Source organism: Schistocerca nitens, chromosome 8, assembly GCF_023898315.1.
Source record: "Schistocerca nitens isolate TAMUIC-IGC-003100 chromosome 8, iqSchNite1.1, whole genome shotgun sequence".
Classification (NCBI taxonomy): domain Eukaryota; kingdom Metazoa; phylum Arthropoda; class Insecta; order Orthoptera; family Acrididae; genus Schistocerca; species Schistocerca nitens.
The window spans coordinates 447,203,513-447,223,586 of NC_064621.1; positions in this window are offsets into that span (position 1 = coordinate 447,203,513).

The following is a 20,074-nucleotide window of genomic DNA, read 5'->3' on the forward strand; positions in this document are numbered from 1 at the left end:
AAGGTACGTCCTGTCCCGCGGTTGTGATTCGTGGGAGCAATTCAGGATCGCCAGGACTACTCGTACCATTAACAGCAGCTGTGCGTGCCGGGAAAAAGCAGCCATTACGGCACTAAAAAACCTCTACATGTTGAAGCAAAAAATTTGTTTTTTTTCTTTCTGCACTAATCCAATTTTACAAACGCTTTCTTTATAGCTTGCATACAGTATATGGTATCTCCACAGCAGCTAGGAGAAGCTAACTGGCTAATTTTACGCCAGTTATGCAGCAGAAAATTAAATTTAGTTACTTCCAAACTGCAGAGTGTAACAATGTTAGCATACTATGAGAATTTCTCAGGCAAGAAAGCTGTCTCACAGGGGAAGATTATAAGCGGAAGTGTTTGCTATCCCGATTCCTCTACGATCTCCTCGGTATGTGTGTAGAGTGTATATTATGTAAAGTTTAGCTCAAGTGACGGTTACTCCAACGGGTAGCAGTATAAACTTGAGAGATTTTCTTTGGATTACTATTACTTGAGACTATGTATGGGTTGGAAGGGATCGTGGAACGCTATTTTAGTTCAGCTACATTGCTGGAAACCATTAAAGGAAAGCCGGCCGCGGTGGTCTAGCGGTTCTAGGCGCTCAGTCCGGAACCGCGCGGCTGCTACGGTCGCAGGTTCGAATCCTGCCTCGGGCATGGATGTGTGTGATGTCCTTAGGTTAGTTAGGTTTAAGTAGTTCTAAGTTCTAGGGGACTGATGACCACAGATGTTAAGTCCCATAGTGCTCACAGCCATTTGAACCATTAAAGGAAAATTAAAATTTCTCATGTCTAGAAATGAGTAGTTTCGACAACCAGTTTCGACAGGCTTAGCTGTCGTCTTCCGGTCTTCAAAACTTTAGTTAGAAAATGTGTTCGTTGTGAGTTGGAACCTCACACCAAGTTGTTACAATAGTGGATTAAATATACCACATTATGCAGAGGTTTGTGATACATAAAACGCTTGCGCCGCGAGGGATTAGCCGAGCGGTCTAAGGCGCTGCAGTCATGGACTGTGCGGCTGGTCCCAGCGGAGGTTCGAGTCCTCCCTCGGGCATGGGTGTGTGTGTTTGTCCTTACGATACTTTAGGTTAAGTAGTGTGTAAGCTTAGAGACTGATGACCGCAGCAGTTAAGTCCCATAAGATTTCACACACTTTTGAACATTTTTGAAAAAACGTTTGCAGTCACAAAGCACCTTGTACACACGACCCTGTCTGCATGTGTAGCGTTCACAGATGACTCTTGTCATAAAAAAAAGAAACACAATATAGATCGTACATTTAGCTCACAGATGGTTGCTGAGATGAGCCTGTCTGCATGTGTGGCGCTCACAGATGACTCTTAAGTCATAAAAAACACAAGATATATCGTACATTTAGCTCACAGATGGTTGCTAAGTCTTAGAAAAAGCAATATACATTGCACATAGTACATTTTACTGTATATTGTACATTTTACTGTTTATTGTGGTTTTTAAGACTTTACAATCATCTTTGAGCGCTACGTATGCGGGAATGGCCATGTGTTCAATGCGCTTCGTGATTGTAAAAGTTTTATTTCTGACAAACCTTTGCATAATGTACTGCATTTTATCAACTAATATGACAACTTGGCACGAGGTTCCAACTCACAACGAACACGTTTTCTAACACAAATTTTTGAAGACCAGAAGATGACAGCAAAGCTTGTCGAAAAAAGTTGCCGAAAAGAAATATTTATGCGAGCTTGACTATAGAAAGGTTTTTGAACAAATTAAACGAAAAGTTATAAGTCATTAAAATACTTTCGATGTGGGACGAGAATCTAGTCACTGTGTTGAAGGATGGTGAAGTTATGAAGTGTGGAAATTCTCGAAATACGTGTATACAAGTGTTCATATTAATCAAGATACGTTTAGTGAATTCCTCTATAATTAATGAGTCCTATTTAATGTACCAGTAACATACTGTATGTAAGATACGGGGAAGCGTGAAGGCAGACTGCGGCGCGGTACTTGCGATTTACGTAAGCTTTTAAGAAACAGAATTGCATGTTAATGTACAGCATAGCTGGAATACCCGATCTTTCTCTACGTTTAGCTTCTTCATAGCACATTAGAAGAACCTGATGAGTGTGATGTTTAATGTGATGTTATGGAACAACCTGATGAGTCTTCGATTAGCTGCAGCATTTCAAGGCAGAGACAGTCATTCACCGACAAATGATTTCAGGTAAGTTTCTCTGGTTTATTTGGCAGATCCACTATGCAATTTGCTTAATTGTTAAGAGAAAGATTCAATACCAGGTGGACAATGAAGATACTGAAATCGCTTCCTGCAAAGGAAGAAATCTAGTCACAGTTAACAAACATTATTAAACCAATTTTATCTGCTTCGCATCTGATAGACTATAAACGTAAATGGCAACTAGACCAGCAATCTTAATAGACATTCAGTATTTTAATTTGTAGCCAACATACTGTTTAAATATTCTGGTTAACAGTATACGTGACAAGACGGAAATGAACGAAAACCTGAAATAGAATTCAGAATTTGGTGTGGGTGGTCTGTATTAATTCTGTATCATATGATGCAGGTATTCACGGATGATATTTGCGTTTTTGGACACTTGTTTTGTGGGCACGTCTCTTTGCCTGAGGCCGGTATTATACTACCAAATATCTTTGACAAAGAAATTTGAGTAAATATTCACCTATTTCTTCGACATAGATCTTTGACGTGGCACAAAAGGGGTATTACACTGCCATCAGATATTTCGTCATAGTTCCGTCAGAATGTCTGGCATATTGTCTCAGAAGAGTTGAATGACATCAGCTGAGAAATTTGTATTCTTAATGCCATTAGTTTCATGGTTCCCCGTCACTAAATGAAGGAGAGATTTTTCCAACACGAGTTCGAAATGTAATTAAACTAATACCATTCCTCCTGTTAATGTTAACGTACTTCACACCGACAAGAAAAGAGAGAAGTCAAAAAACGGCAATTTCAAGTTGATGCCACGAAAAATATCCATATGAAGTTCCCCAAAGCGCCTAAAAAACATCACATTTCTATCTCCCAATTTGACCACTTCAGGGCAGTTGTGCCATTTTTGTTGTAGGCTACTTCATGATTCATCTTGGCAAGAAAAGCATCACTTCAGCGTTGTTACTGGGAGGTGTACATGAGCCATTCGGCACGTTCTGAGTGGTGATGCTTTACGTGTATACGGTAAGTTGAATGTAATTTTTAAAATCATAGATTATTACAGTGTCAGTGTTCATACAATGTCTTTATCTTACATTATAATGTCTTTCACACGTGCATGCTCGTCTGAAAGAACAGACATTAGTTTGACGATCACAGCTGTTGCAAATAATACGAAATTTCGTGTGTTGCAGCGTATAAGAAAAAAATGGGCATTTCTTCTATAAAGAAAGTTCATGTAGAATTCCTTTTCTTGTGAAAAATGTTCCTATATTATATAAGCTGATCTAAGATTTTATGTTTTTATAAATTGTGCTCTTTAAATTGTACTTAATTGATATTCCTTCCTAAATTGCATTAATTTGTGTAAATTACATTTTGCATTTTGTGTTTTTCTAATACATTAACCTCCATCAGGCAAAATTAGTACTGAAGTTAAAATAAAAAATGAAAAACACGTTGAAATTGATGTATTAGAAATATCCATATATATACACGCCTGAAATAACAGACAACGTTTTGACGATTACAGCTGTTCTAAATATTACGAAATTTCGTGCATTGAAGAGTGCAAGAAGAAAAGGATATTTCTGCTATAAATAATTTCTTCTATAAATTATATGAGGGGTCATAAAAAATAAAAAATCTTTTTAGAAAATAAAAAAAGTGACACAACTCTAAGATCTAATCAATAATTACCTGATAAAACGTCACATTCGGCGAGAAAAGAACTACATACCTATATTACTATTTTATGAACTATAATGTAAATTACTGCCAAAATTATATACTTGAAATTTAAAGGAATTGTAAATTTCATAGAATTTTTTAAGTCGATTTTTCCCAAGTGTTGCACCTTTGAGTTGTGTCGCTTTCTCGCTGCGGTGCGATATAATACAACCTGAGTTCAATGTAATGTATGCAGTTCACAGTATCCGAGTCGTAATTATATCGCCGAGAATCCTTTTAACATGAGAAATGAAATGTCACCCGATTGTGAGTACATTCACGTACTTGCCAAGTACATCAGCTTCAAGATTTAGTCTCCAGCATGTCCGCCTCTGACGCTTTCTCACTTATGTGTATATCTTAATCTACAGCTAGCACATGTTCTATTACGTTTAACACAAACCTCATTTCCTGTTCACTTTCAGCTACCACCGTTGCATCGTCAATGAACTGTATGGTATTAATTTTCTTTTCTTGACAAACAACATTTCTTTATCATGGGTGACAAAGAACTTGCTTTACATCTTTCTTGGTTTTGACTTCTTATACAAATCAACCGGTGCAGACTAACTCGCTTTCGAGAAAAAGCGTGATTTCCTTGTCCTTGCGTAGACAAAGAAAAACATTTTATTAATCCCAGATTATAAAACACCCTTCTACATTTATAGCGCTACAATAAATTCAGAAGTACGGCCTTCTTTGCATTTTGAATGTGGTTCCTCATTCTATACACACAAAATGCACTGGTTTTAAAGTGTTTTTATACACGTCAGCCGCTTGCAGTAAACATTAGACGATCGCTTTCTTTGATCAGATCTATGGCGAGAGCTAGATTCCATCAAACAAACTTATCGATAGGCAACATTTGACGAAACTTTCCATTACACTACGTGATATATATTCGACAAAGCAACTTCGTCAAAGACACTTGATAATGTCATAACGGCCTAAAGTTTCGTCTTCCAATGCCGGAAACATCATAAGAGGCTATAAGCAGTTACAGTCTCAGACAAATTCAGCAAACCTATTTATACATTTACGCAACGGGACTAAGGAAACATCGAACCCGTTACCACCACACTGTGTATTTGTCAAGACCTAATCATTACTATGCCATGATGCGCAGGAACGCCGTAGAAATTCAAAATCACAAAAACAACTTCAACAGAAAAGAAGAGGTATTGAAATTAGACAAGCTGTTGTCATTAGTGCTAAATTAAACAAACAGCGCCAATACTGTCCCATCACAAGCTTCAAAACGCACGAGGAGCGACTCTGTGATCCCAGGAAGCGGTCTGATGACGTCACGAACCGATTGTTGCGTGGATCTGCATAAACAGTGCAGCTTGTTGAACTTGTCTGAAATTGTAAGTGCTTTTTGAGTCGTTACAGCCTCTGATAATGTTGCCGCTCTAAAGCACTGGAAGACGAAAGATTAGGTACAGAATTATGCCCTGGGCCATGGCTTAATGCTATGCTTGTCATCTCTGTGGGATCGATGTTTATCCGAAGAGTACTTCTAGTTTCTGTCCTAAGAGTTCTCAAGCAGACTCTCAAGAAATGCATGGCGTGTGATTTGTGTCTGCCTGTTACGATTATTCAGCTTTGCTGTTACACCGTCTCGCCAATAAAACAAGCAATTAACCATTCGCACCACCATTCTCTGTGTGTGCTTGTTGTACCCGGTTAATCCAAAGCACTTGAGAACCGTTTGTATGTGATCTCGTTTAAAGACAAACTGGAATCTCATTTAAAGACAAACTGCAATATCCCAGTATCCTACCAATCAACCGTAGCCTACCATTTGCGTTACTTATTAGTGAACTTACGTGGTCGTTGCACTAGTACCCCTACACGTTTTTAATGCCAGTTATTTGTAAGGCATGACTAACTCAGCTGCGACTCATAAAATCCTGAAGTGAATTCTACAACTTTCCATTTGACTACATTAGGAGCTAACTAAATGTTCAAATGTGTGTAAATTCCTAAGGGATCAAACTGCTGACGTCATCGGTCCCTACATTTAACACTACTTAAACTAACTGAAACTAACTTTTGCTAAGAACAAGACACATTCATGCCCGAGGGAGGACTCGAACCTCCGGCGGGAGGGGCCGCGCAATCCGTGACATGGCGCCACAAACCGCGCGACCACACGGCGAGGCTAGGAGTTGACTGCCAGTCTTTTCACTACGCTTCATTTTTGTCAAGACGTAATTGGAAATTACTACAACTTTTAGTACTTTTACCAGACAGAATTTCTTTATACATAACTGCATTATCTGCGAAAAACCCTCGGTTTCAGCTAATACATCTACATTTATACTCCGCAAGCCACCCAACGGTGTGTGGCGGAGGGCACTTTACGTGCCACTGTCATTACCTCCCTTTTCTGTTCCAGTCGCGTATGGTTCGCGGGAAGAACGACTGTCTGAAAGCCTCCGTGCGCGCTCTAATCTCTCTAATTTTACATTCGTGATCTCCTCGGGAGGTATAAGTAGGGGGAAGCAATATATTCGATACCTCATCCAGAAACGCACCCTCTCGAAACCTGGCGAGCAAGCTACACCGCGATGCAGAGCGCCTCTCTTGCAGAGTCTGCCACTTGAGTTTGCTAAACATCTCCGTAACGCTATCGCGGTTACCAAATAACCCTGTGACGAAACGCGCCGCTCTTCTTTGGATCGTCTCTATCTCCTCCGTCGCCGACCGCGGTGGTCTAGCGGTTCTAGGCGCTCAGTCCGGAACCGCGCGACTGCTACGGTCGCACGTTCGAATCCTGCCTCGGGCACGGATGTGTGTGATGTCCTTAGGTTAGTTAGGTTTAAGTAGTTCTACGTTCTAGGGGACTGATGACCACAGATGTTAAGTCCCATAGTGCTCAGAGCCATTTGAACCATTTTTTTATCTCCTCCGTCAACCCGATCTGGTACGGATCCCACACTGATGAGCAATACTCAAGTATAGGTCGAACGAGTGTTTTGTAAGCCACCTCCTTTGTTGATGGACTACATTTTCTAAGGACTCTCCCAATGAATCTCAACCTGGTACCCGCCTTACCAACAATTAATTTTATATGATCATTCCACTTCAAATCGTTCCGCACGCATACTCCCAGATATTTTACAGAAGTAACTGCTACCAGTGTTTGTTCCGCTATCATATAATCATACAACAAAGTATCCTTCTTTCTATGTATTCGCAATACATCACACTTGCCTATCCGCAGCAGATCTTCCTGCATTTCGCTACAATTTTCTAATGCTGCAACTTCTCTGTATACTACAGCATCATCCGCGAAAAGCCGCATGGAACTTCCGACACTATCTACTAGGTCATTTATATATATTGTGAAAAGCAATGGTCCCATAACACTCCCCTGTGGCACGCCAGAGGTTACCTTAACGTCTGTAGACGTCTCTCCATTGATAACAAAATGCTGTGTTCTGTTTGCTAAAAACTCTTCAATCCAGCCACACAGCTGGTCTGATATTCCGTAGGCTCTTACTTTGTTTATCAGGCGACTGTGCGGTTCAAATGGCTCTGAGCACTATGGGACTTAACATCTATGGTCATCAGTCCCCTAGAACTTGGAACTACTTAAACCTAACTAACCTAAGGACATCACACAACACCCAGCCATCACGAGGCAGAGAAAATCCCTGACCCCGCCGGGAATCGAACCCGGGAACCCGGGCGTGGGAAGCGAGAACGCTACCGCACGACCACGAGATGCGGGCGCGATAGTGCGGAACTGTATCGAACGCCTTCCGGAAGTCAAGGAAAATAGCATCTACCTGGGAGCCTGTATCTAATATTTTCTGGGTCTCATGAACAAATAAAGCGAGTTGGGTCTCACACGATCGCTGTTTCCGTAATCCATGTTGATTCCTACATAGTAGATTCTGGGTTTCCAAAAACGACATGATACGCGAGCAAAAAACATGTTCTAATATTCTACAACAGATCGACGTCAGAGATATAAAATCTATAGTTTTTCGCATCTGCTCGACGACCATTCTTGAAGACTGGGACTACCTGTGCTCTTTTCCAATCATTTGTAACCTTACGTTCCTCTAGAGACTTGAGGCACACGGCTGTTAGAAGGGGGGCAAGTTCTTTCGCGTACTCTGTGTAGAATCGAATTGGTATCCCGTCAGGTCCAGTGGACTTTCCTCTGTTGAGTGATTTCAGTTGCTTTTCTATTCCTTGGACACTTATTTCGATGTCAGCCATTTTTTCGTTTGTGCGAGGATTTAGAGAAGGAACTACAGTGCGGTCTTCCTCTGTGAAACAGCTTTGGAAGAAGGTGTTTAGTATTTCAGCTTTACGCGTGTCATCCTCTGTTTCAATGCCATCATCATCCCGGAGTGTCTGGATATGCTGTTTCGAGCCACTTACTGATTTAACGTAAGACCAGAAGTTCCTAGGATTTTCTGTCAAGTCGGTACATAGAATTTTACTTTCGAATTCACTGAACGCTTCACGCATAGCCCTCCTTACGCTACTCTGACATCGTTTAGCTTCTGTTTGTGTGAGAGGTTTTGGCTGCGTTTAAACTTGGAGTGAAGCTCTCTTTGCTTTCGCAGTAGTTTCCTAACTTTGTTGTTGAACCACGGTGGGTTTTTCCCGTCCCTCACAGTTTTGCTCGGCACGTACCTGTCTAAAACGCGTTTTACAATTGCCTTAAACTTTTTCCATAAACACTGAACATTGTCAGTGTCGGAACAGAAATTTTCGTTTCGATCTGTTAGGTAGTCTGAAATCTGCCTTCTATTACTCTTGCTAAACAGATAAACTTTCCTCCCTTTTTTTATATTCCTATTAAATTCCATATTCACGGATGCTGCAACGGCCTTATGATCACTGATTCCCTGTTCTGCACTTACAGAGTCGAAAATTTCGGATCTGTTTCTTATCAGTAGGTCCAAGATGTTATCTCCACGAGTCGGTTCTCTGTTTCATTTCTGGAGGTAATTTTCTGATAGTGCACTCAGTATAATGTCACCTGTCCTAAACATCTGAGTGTCCCAGTCTATATCTGGTAAATTGAAATCTCCACCTAAGACTATAATATGCTGAGAAAACTTATGTGAAATGTATTCCAAATTTTCTCTGAGTTGTTCTGCCACTAATGCTGCTGAGTCGGGAGGTCGGTAAAAGGAGCCAATTATTAACCTAGCACGGTTGTTGAGTGTAACCTCCACCCATAATATTTCACAGGAACTAGCCACTTCTACTTCACTACAGTATAAACTACTACTAACAGCGACAAACACGTATAGTATTCGTTATTATTTAATTTAGATTTACTCTCGAATTTTTCAGAGGAACAAAATCTGATACAATTCTAGTATATTCTGTTGCGTATTTATGATACTCGGCCATACCAATAGGAATCTTGGAATCAAGAATTTATCCCAATGAACATGATATCCATGGGTTGGACACGAAAATGAAAACACCAAAAACATATTACCATGCCTAATACGGTGTAGGAAACTCTTTGGCACTCAAAACAATTTGAAGTGGTCTTGGTATGGATAAATAAAGAACCTGTACGGTTTCCAAGAGAATCTTATATCATTCTTTCAGAAAAATGAGTGGTACGTTTACGTAACGATGATGGAGGTGGATACCGATTACGCAGTCTTCTTTCCGAAGTAGACCACGAAACTCAATAGTATTGTTATCTATTGAATGTGGTGGCCAGGGAAAATGCAACAATTCACCCTCGTGCTCACAAAACCAGTCCTGGACGACAAGAGCTATGTGAATGGTGACCCTGTGGTCTTGGAACACAGCATCACCATTGGGGGATAAACATTGTACCAGAGGATGGAAGTGATCAGCTAAAATAGTCACATGATCGTTGGAAGTAACGTGACCTTGCAGACTAACTACGGAGCCTTTGGAACACCACGATGTCTGCGTAAATCATCACTGAGCCTGGCCATGTTTCACCCTTGGGACTTAAACTCTGCCAGGAGTTGGCAACAGTGTTAAAACTCATCGAACCAAATGACTTGCTTGTATTGTCCCGCAGTCCAGGTTTTAAGGCTTCGGCACCACATTTTCCTGTTACAGGCATTTGCATAGCTAATGAGTGGTCTTCCATCCCAGCTCGCCTTACAATTCCCTGCTTCTGAAGCTTCCATTGTCTTCTTGTGATGCTGACGGGGTTCGAGAATGTAACATCCAGTACAGTGGCTGTCACCTTTTCAGCTGTCTTCCTCTTGTAAATAGTCTTCACGAGTTTGCCGCCGGATCACGTTGTTAAAATTCCACAATATTTCCTCGGAGCAGCTGTCCGACATCTTCAGGTGGTTCAACCTTGCTCGTGGCTAGGTACGACTGACGGTATCCGCACACCGACGCCCCATTTTTAGAACACGCGCGCGATGAATGCGGCTCTGCGTTGTCGGCAGACGGAGTTTGAATATGGCACCATCTAACTGCAAAACACTGCGCATGCGCGATTTCCGCGGTTGCACATTCTTCGCGCGCGTGTTCTAAAAACGGAGCGTCGGTGTGCGGATACCGTTAGTCGTACCTAGCCACGAGCAAGGTTGAACCACCTGAAGATGTCGGAAAGTTGCTCCGAGGAAATATTGTCGGCGGCTGGTCCCGGCGGAGGTTCGAGTCCTCCCTCGGGCATGGGTGTGTGTGTTTGTCCTTAGGATAATTTAGATTAAGTAGTGTGTAAGCTTAGGGACTGATGACTTTAGCAGTTAAGTCCCATAAGATTTCACACACACAATTATTGTCGGATTTGTACAACGTGGTCCGGCGGCAAACTCATGAAGACTATTTACAACACATCCGACGGGAAAGCTTGAGAGTCACATGTCTTCCACTTGTTGTTCGTCACAATCCTCTTCAGAGACTGTCCTTCGCGGCCACTCAACATACGCTTTCGTCTGCGTTGTGACTTGGCGGACCATGTTTTTCCGCCTTTCCCGTATGCGGTATAAATCTTCGATACAGTGCTTCTTGAAACACAGAACACTTCGTCTAGCTTGGTGGGGAGTCACCCACGATAAGAGCACCAACGATTTACCCACGTTCGAATTCACTCAGTTCCGACAGAATGCACTCACAACTACACATAACACTGTTCTTACCACGACTGACATATGAAATGTGTTAATTTTGAACAGGTGCCGTTCGTGATCAAATACAACTAGCTTAGTTAGAATTTAGATTTATATTGAAGCATGTATTTCGCGCCGTGTTCCCACATGTTTGTCCAATCCCTGTAGGTCAACAATATATTCTGCCACACCGATACAAAACAATGTGTTATAGGAAAATTACTGTTTTCGAACAATTTAAATTTCTGGTTACTGTAAGCTTCAGTCGTGATTTTGGCGTCGTCGAATGTCATAAACTTGTGGAGGGATTTGTCGACGGTGACACAATGGTGAGCAACGGAACCATGTGTAAAGTTTGCGAGTACTCATCGATATTGTTCAGTGGCATAAAGTGCTGTCAGAGTTTCCTTGTCTAGCAATTGTAATCCACTAGTGTCATACTCGCGGGAAACTCGAATGCCGTTAAAAGGTGCCCGTAAATGAACGCGGGCGCAGGCCGCTTTTTACGGGTCCTTCCCGCTTCCCGCGACTCAGTCTTGCCGCTAACGATGCAGTGCGCAGTCGCGTATGCCAAGATTCGAAATAGTTGTTAGGAAAACGTACCAGTTTTCACCTTTATAATTCAAATGGTTCAAATGGCTCTGAGCACTATCGGACGTAACATCTGAGGTCATCAGTCCCCTAGACTTAAACCTAACTAACCTAAGGACATCACACGCAGCCATGCCCGAGGCGGGATTCGAACCTGCGGCCGTAGTAGCTGCGCGGTGCCGTGCTGAAGCGCCTAGAACCGCTTGGTCACACCGGCCGGCCTTTACAATTCCCTTTGCCCAGTCGTGTGACGCAGTGATTACAATACTTTCATAACTCACACATATAATTAAAATGTATGTATGTATGTGTGTTCTACACCTCTTCCTAAGTCAGCGGACCGATTTGAACTGAACTTGGAACACATATGACTTATTATCTGGAAGGAATCGCTGTCTGGGTAACAACCACCTACCCATCAAAGGAGTGGGGGTGAAAATGAACTGTAACCAGATTTTATTCAAGCAGTATTTGAGAATGAGAATATTAATTAATAGTAACGACTGTGTACATAATTTCAAATCCTTACGAAACTTTTTCTCACTTGCAATCCCCACAAAAAGTAGAAAGGAGAAAAGGTAATCGGTTACTATATTTTTTCTTGTCCATGCATCAGAACTGCAGCATCAGCCAACACGTTGCAATGTATTACTTATTTCCAGAATGAGATTTTCATTCTGCAGCGGAGTGTGCGCTGGTATGAAACTTCCTGGCAGATTAAAACTGTGTGCCGGACCGAGACTCGAACTCGGCACCTTTGCCTTTCGCCGGCAAGTGCTCTACCATCTGAGCTACCCAAGCACGACTCACGCCGCGTCCTCACAGCTTTAATTCCGCCAGTACCCCGTCTCCTACCTTCCAAACTTTACAGAAGCTCTCCTGCGAACCCGAGTTCGAGTCTCGGTCCGGCACACAGTTTTAATCTGCCAGGAGTTTTCATAACAGCGCACACTCCGCTGCAGCGTGAAAATCTCAATCTGGAAACATCCCCCAGGCTGTGGCTAAGCCATGTCTCCGCAATATCCTTTCTTTCAGAAGTGCTAGTTCTGCAAGGTTCGCCGGCCGGAGTGGCCGTGCGGTTCTAGGCGCTACAGTCGGGAACCGAGCGACTGCTACGGTCGCAGGTTCGAATCCTGCCTCGGGCATGGATGTGTGTGATGTCCTTAGGTTAGTTAGGTTTAATTAGTTCTAAGTTCTAGGCGACTGATGACCTCAGAAGTTAAGTCGCATAGTGCTCAGAGCCATTTTTCCTGCAAGGTTCGCAGGAGAGTTTCTGTAAAGTATGGAAGGTAGGAGACGAGGTACTGGCAGAAGTAAAACTGTGAGGACGGGGCGTGAGTCGTGCTTGGGTAGCTCAGTTATTACTTCTTTACTACTAACTTTATTTGCGACACACTTTACAGAAAGTATTCACATATACCACTGAATGTACCTGCAAAATTTTATTATTGTAGGACACATAGTTCAGGAGAATTGAGCTGCGCGAAAATGAAACTGCAAGGCGAAATTCGCTAGGGATATGGTGAAACATGTGTACAAATATGTGTGAATATATTAAATATATGCGACATATATTTTACACGTGCTTATGCGGGAAATTCTGCGCATGAAAACCTCCTGCTAAACCCCTGGATCGATATCAAGGAAATTTAGTACATATATTATTATCTGGAAATAATTACTATGGGGTAAGAAGCAGCAACATTCTATCGGGTTGGGGGTGATAACGTGGGGAGAGGTTGAGGCAGAAAGAGATGGATAGACAGATAGATGGTTGGACGAGGTGAACACAGGGACAGAGAGAAAATGGACAGAGAGATGTGGAGGGGGAAGGGGTGATGGGCAGAGAAAGGGAAGGAGTGGAGGTACAGAGACTGCAGAGGAGGACACAGGAAGAAAAAAGGAGGAGAGGGTCTCCGCGAGTGGAGAGGAGGAAATGCACAGAGAGACGAGGGAGTAATGCATGGACAGAGAAAGGGGAAGAAGAGATGGACAGAGAGTGGGAAGTGGAAGAGGTGGACGATAGAGCGGGGAGAAGGAGCTATACAGAGAGGTTGGCGGAGGAGACCTACAGAGAGAGGGAGAGGTAGGAGATGGGCTAATGGAATGGATTAAATACATATCCAGGTAACACCGAGTAGCCAGCTTCTAACATTCTGCGTGGTTTCTGTTTGTTCTCCCTACCACTTTCGCGCAACGACGCTCTGAGCGTGTTTTTTAGGGAATTGACTAGTTTGAACCTGGGACCTGTTGCTTGTAAGGAGACGCCAGACCACACATGACATGTAGAGTTCGGAAGAGTTCAGTGAGACTAGCGATGATATAACCAAATACTTAATGATTTCAGCGTCAGCTCCACTGCACTCCCTGTAAAAGAATCTTAATACTAACTAAATTTAGTGGAAGGGGTTCAAGGCTTTCCTATTTTTAGTTAGCTGGTAAAATAACGTCGAAAAAGCAGTTAAGTTTACCATTGGAAATTTTATTCTACTCACAAAACATTGTTTATAAATTGCACTATTGATAAAAGGAAATGTTTTAATACAGGATGATAAAAACCAACTGTGTTCAACAAAAATGTGAACGAATATTCCCTGAGTGGGTTTCCAAGTTCTACAATGGATCGAAGGATGACCTATGCAATATCACATCTATAATCTAGGTTTAAATTAAGTTTCACAAGAGAGAAAACTATCAAAATGGTCTACAGTGACCCTCAATTATCTTTAATTACTTATCTAACTTGTCATAAATTACTGTGGCTGATGTGGCTTCTCAATAACTATATAACAGAAAAATCATCGCGTTTCAGATTTTTACTTCAAGTGGAAAATGTGAACACCATGAGCTTTAATTGACGATCGACACTAGTATTACGCAAAAAGGGGGTGTAACAGATGAGTTTTCTGCAGTTCTGAGTGAAGCTTTATGCGCTGTTATGTGGCATTGCGTGCGTTCATTACCTTGTCGGTGTTCGTCAGGGGGTGGCGAACAGCACAGCTCCGCTCACCTTGTCGTCTCGGAAGCAACTCTCTCCTAACTTCTCCTTACTACAATTTACCGAAGTTGGTTTAAAAAAACTATCTGGCTGTGTTTTCATCTGACCAATCAGGGTCTCAATGTTAACCTTAAGCTCCGCCTACAAAAATTCTGTCTATCCAATGAGAAACGTTATACTTTTCGTGGTGGATTTGGGAAGGTATGTCATCTAACAGAGACGCGAAAAAGTTGCACGCTAAAACTTGCAGCTGATGTTGTTCTTTTAGTGTTATCGTAAGATCTATACTGTTCTTCTGGAGGGCTCTATCTTTTAACATGGGCTGGGGGGGGGGGGGGGGGTGGCCCTGACCTAACAGAGACGCGAAAAAGTCTCACGCTAAAACTTGTAGCTGGGGTGGTGCTAGCGGTTAGCTGGCGACGTGGGTGTCCGTCCCTTATCGTAAGGCCTTCCAGCTTAACACGGTTCTGCTCTCGGCTTCTGTTCTCGTTTCTCCCCTCGGAACTGTGTCTGTCTCACGGTGGGAAGGTATGACATGCATTTAGGCATTCTTGTGTTAGTCTGTGGTATTCCATTTGATCACTCGTGACTCATATTACTTTGGTTAATTTAATGTCACGATTTATTTGGAGCTATGTGACATACTACTGGATTTGCTTATTATGTCAGGGTTTTCATGGAAGGGGCTGGATTTGCCTGACACTTTACATATCACCACCCTTCGAACTTAATTTTTGCACTGAAGTTAGGCAATGATTGAATCGTTGTCTAAGTCAGTCAAAAATTATTCCGTTATCTAAATTTTGTTGCCTACTGTTCAGCCATGTTATTCTGTTCTATGCTAGTTTGTATTACTAATTTATATTTTTATATTCTTCCACATTAGTATCGAAAATATGTTTATATCGACAAGGAAAGAATATTGTTATTCTATTATAATTATTATTTTTTTAATTATTTTCTTACTTTATTTATTTGTGAAGTTTGTTTTTTAAGAAGTTTGTTATCGAAAGTGAGGAGTCTTTCACATCGATTTTCTTAGAAATATTGTTTTTATTAATGTAGTAATTAAGTAAAATATATTCCTAACAAATTTTCTAAAGATCATGTACAAGTAAAATGTTTTTGTTTCTAGACACTCATGTTAACATAGTTACACTAACAAATAAGAATTATTTCCAAGAATTGCTTTGACAAAGAAATATACATACATAAGTATTGAGATATTATGCTACCAAATGGTATATATGTAAAAAAATGGGAAAACATTCAACAAGATAATTTTTTATTCTTTGTTTTTATAAGGAGAAATTAAGTAAATGTAGTTATTCTTTTATTTTTATGAGGAGAAAATAAGTGGCATATAGTTTTAGTGTTTATTATGCCTTACTTTTGTTCTTTATATACTGTCCATTTCAGAACTAACGACTTATTTTTATAGATAGTCTATTTTTTACTTAATTCCATAGTCAATCACTTATTTTGTAGTTTATTAGCTGTCTGGTGTGTTTAACTTATTTAGTTTTTCACATATCTCTTTTGCACAATTCCTCCATCACATAATTTGATTTCACACATTCACACAATCCTATGAATGTTTAAGCATGAGGTTGGCGAATGTTTTTTGAATGAAGGTGATGGACTTGAGCGAGATGGATGTGGGCAAGTATTTGATGTACAGCTTCGTTCGTCGTTCCTTGTTGGCTTTTCAAGTGTGTGTTGCTGTTGTGGAGGTCCCATAAGGGAATGGAGCTGTGAGTGCAGAATCTCGTGGTTTACTGGCTTTGTATGCGTGAATGTCATCGTTATGTGTCGCTGAAAGCGGTCGTTTTTCGTTGTAATACTTCGCAGACGACTAGTTTACAATAGGATATGGATTTGGGAAGGTATGTCATCTATTCTTCACCCTTCTTTTTTGGTCTCAATCTTGCGAATCTTCAACTTCTGTTCTTCCTGCTATTTCTCTGCTTCTTACTTGCTTCTTGGTTCTTCTTTGGGCAGGATATGGAAATATTTATTGATAACAAGTCGCTTTGAAGTTCTCCTCTTAGTAACAGTTTGATAAATTGTTTGGGCGTGTCATTTTTACTTTGTGGAATTTTTCTTCAGTTTCGTGCATCAGCGTGCTGTTTAATAGCAGTAGTGTGACTTTTACACATATTTTTTTTTGCCAGTGGTGGCTTGCCCAAGTGGTGTTCTGGTCGGGCCGTTTTTTGCTCGCTTCGCTGAGTCAGGGCGTTTGGAGACCCTTCTGGCATTCCGTGTCCTGTCGTGTCTCTGCAGGGTTCCGCCACTGTGTGGTTCTGTGTTCTGTCCCAGCAGGGATCCGCCACCCTGTGGCTCAGCTTGGCAGCAGTTTTATTTACTGCCCACTTCCTTCGGCTACAAGGGCCTTCTGTTGGTCTCACTGTCCTTTGCCTTCTCTCGACGCTTCTGCCTTGTAGGAATCGTGTCTTGCTAATTACGACCTTTCCTTTCTTGATACTTCTCGCGTTGCAACTTGTGGGTCGTTGCATCTCGTCCTTGCTGGAGTTTTTACAATGGTTCTTACAAAAAGTTTTACTTATAATCATCTAACATATGTCTAGTACCTACATTGTTTTACGCCTTCTTAAAAGCTTTACAAATTTCGGCGCCCTTTCCATGTTACAATTCTAAGATATTTTGAGTCTTAACGTCGACAAGAATCCTCAAATTCGTTTTTTATTTTTGTGTAGTGTCGTGGTGTATAGCATTTTAGTATTTCATGCTGTTAGACTATCTACGCTTTATCCCTTCACCTTAATCTATGGTACTATTGGCGTTATTTTTGTTTTTGTTTTTATTGAAACTACTTTCGTTTTCCCACCTTCCTCTCTCTTCATTCTTCTTTCTCCTGAAGATCTTATCTGCAACATAATCTTGAAATATTGTGCTGATTATTTACCAGTAGTAAAATTAATCTTCAAACTTTTTGGTATGGCTCACATGGTGAAGTCCTAAGGTTTTGCCTGTTTTTGGGTTCATTAGTTCCACAGCATTATCATGAGCAATTCGGCTAATTATGACAGGTCCTTTGTATGCAGCGTAAAACTTATGTATTTTGTGTTTCTGTTTGCTGGAGAGATGGTGTGTTTTTACAAATACTTTCTGGCCTACTGAGAATGTTCATTTAATTGCTGTTCTATCTCCTCTTTCTTTTCTTTTAATGGCTGCCTTTCTGATGTTGGAGAGTGCTGTTGCTATGACTTGTTTGTGCTGTCTACGTGGTACAATAGGAAATCTAACATTTTCTCTGGTTATGTTTGGGGGTTCAATATTTTTAAGTACAGTAACTGGAGGTAGTTGTGTAGTGCTATGTGGCATTTCATTTATTACTTCTTGAAAATCTTTAGGGTATATATCCCAAGTGTTGTGTCTTTTGTCAGCATATAATCGCCATAAATTGCCTATGTCCTTCATAGATCGTTCTGCTGGATTTACGCTAGGTTTGTACTTAGATATGTAGATGAGTTTTATTTTGTGTTGTTTTAACGTGTTCTGCCATTGCACTGATTTGTATTGTGGGCCATTATCCGAAATTATTCGTTCCACTCGACCTACTTGTCTGAGAAAATCTTGTCTAAATGCTTTACTTATAGTAAGACCTGTTGCCCGTTTTAATGGTGTCAAGGTAACATATTTAGAAGTAAGTTCCAAAACGACAAGTATGAAAATATATCCATTTTTTGTGCATGGGAGGGGCCCCATCAAATCTGTTGCAGCTATTTGTTTTAATCTTTTAGGGATTATTGGAAACATAGGTGGTTTGGTTTGGAAAGTGACGTGTTTAGCCCTCATACATTTTTTGAATTTGACTAATACTGTTCTAATTTGTCTTTCCATATTAGGAAAATGGCTTGTTTGTTTTATTTTTAAAAAGCATTTCTTTGGTCCAAAGTGGCCATTACTTAAATGTGTATACCATATATACTTATTAAATAGTTCATCTGGGATATAAATTAACCATTCATTCGTTGCAACATTTCGTCTAAAAAATAAAACATTGTTTTTACGAGTAGTGCTGTCGCTGAAAATCCTTACTTCTCCACTTGTGTTTGATTCCTAGTATTTCGGAATCCTTGTCCTGTTCTTTGCCTATGTTTTTCAATGCTGTCGTAATGTAGTTTTCGAAAGGTACTTGTTTCATATAGTACATTGTAAACTGGTCTTCTGCTGCTTCCAAAACTATGTTATTGGATGCACCCTGTGGACATCGTGATAAAGCATCTGCTAATACATTCGGTCGTCCTGGTATGTGTGTAATAGTGAAGTCAAATTCTTGTAGTATTAATATCCATCTGGCTAACCTTCCATGAGTTAGTTTGGCGGATAACAGAAATTCTTATGCTTTGTGGTCAGTGTATACTTTTGTTTTTCTTCCGAATAGGAAGTATCGAAAACGTTGGAAGCCCCATACAATGGCCAATGCTTCCAGCTCCGTGACTGAATAGTTTTTCTCGCTTTTTGTGAGTACCCGACTGGCAAATGCAATTGTTCTATATGATCTTAGCCCTGCCTGTTCGTATTCTTGAAATAAAACAACTCCTAAACCTGTTTTACGCTATCAGTGACCATACAAAAATTTTGTGTTAGATCAGGATGTGCTAAAATCGGTGCTGTTGTTAGTGCGTTTTTCACTTTTAAAAATTCTTCATTGGCTTGTTGATCCCATACCCATGGCGTGTTTTTTCCAGTCAGTGCACATAGGCGTGGTGTTGCGAGAGAGTCGATCCAAATCAATTTTTTATATAATCCGGTGAGACCTAGAAATCCTCTGAGAGTTTTCTTATTATATGGAGTACAGAATTCTTTGATTGCCGTTAGTTTTTCTGGGTTGGGCATTACCCCTTTCTCTGAAATTACGTGTCCTAGAAATTTGACCTCTCGCCTTCCAAATTTGGATTTTGTTATATTTACTGTGACCCCATGCTCTTTCATGATCTGTAAAAACTGATTTAATGTGTCGTTGTGATGTTCCCAAGAGGGTTCTGCTATAACCACATCATCAACATAACAAGTAATTTTTTGTAAAATTTCAGGACTGAGTATAGTATTAAATCCCCTAATAAACGCTGCTGATGATATGTTTAAACCAAAAGGCAATCGTTTAAACTGGTAACATCTACCGAATACGATAAATGCTGTAAATTTTCTACATTCTGGGGCCAATTCTATTTGCCAGAAACTACTCCATAAATCAATTGATGAAAATATCTTAGCACCCTGGAAGTTTTGTATCAATTCCTCTAATTTTTCTGGGCGATCTGTCTCAGTGATTATGATTGTGTTGATCTGTCTGGAATCAAGCACTAACCTGATGCTCCCATCTCGTTTTTGTACAATATGGAGCGGGCTGTTATATGTGGAGGTAGCTGGTTCAATAATATCGCCATCTAACATTTTAGATATCTCCTGGAATACTTTATTCC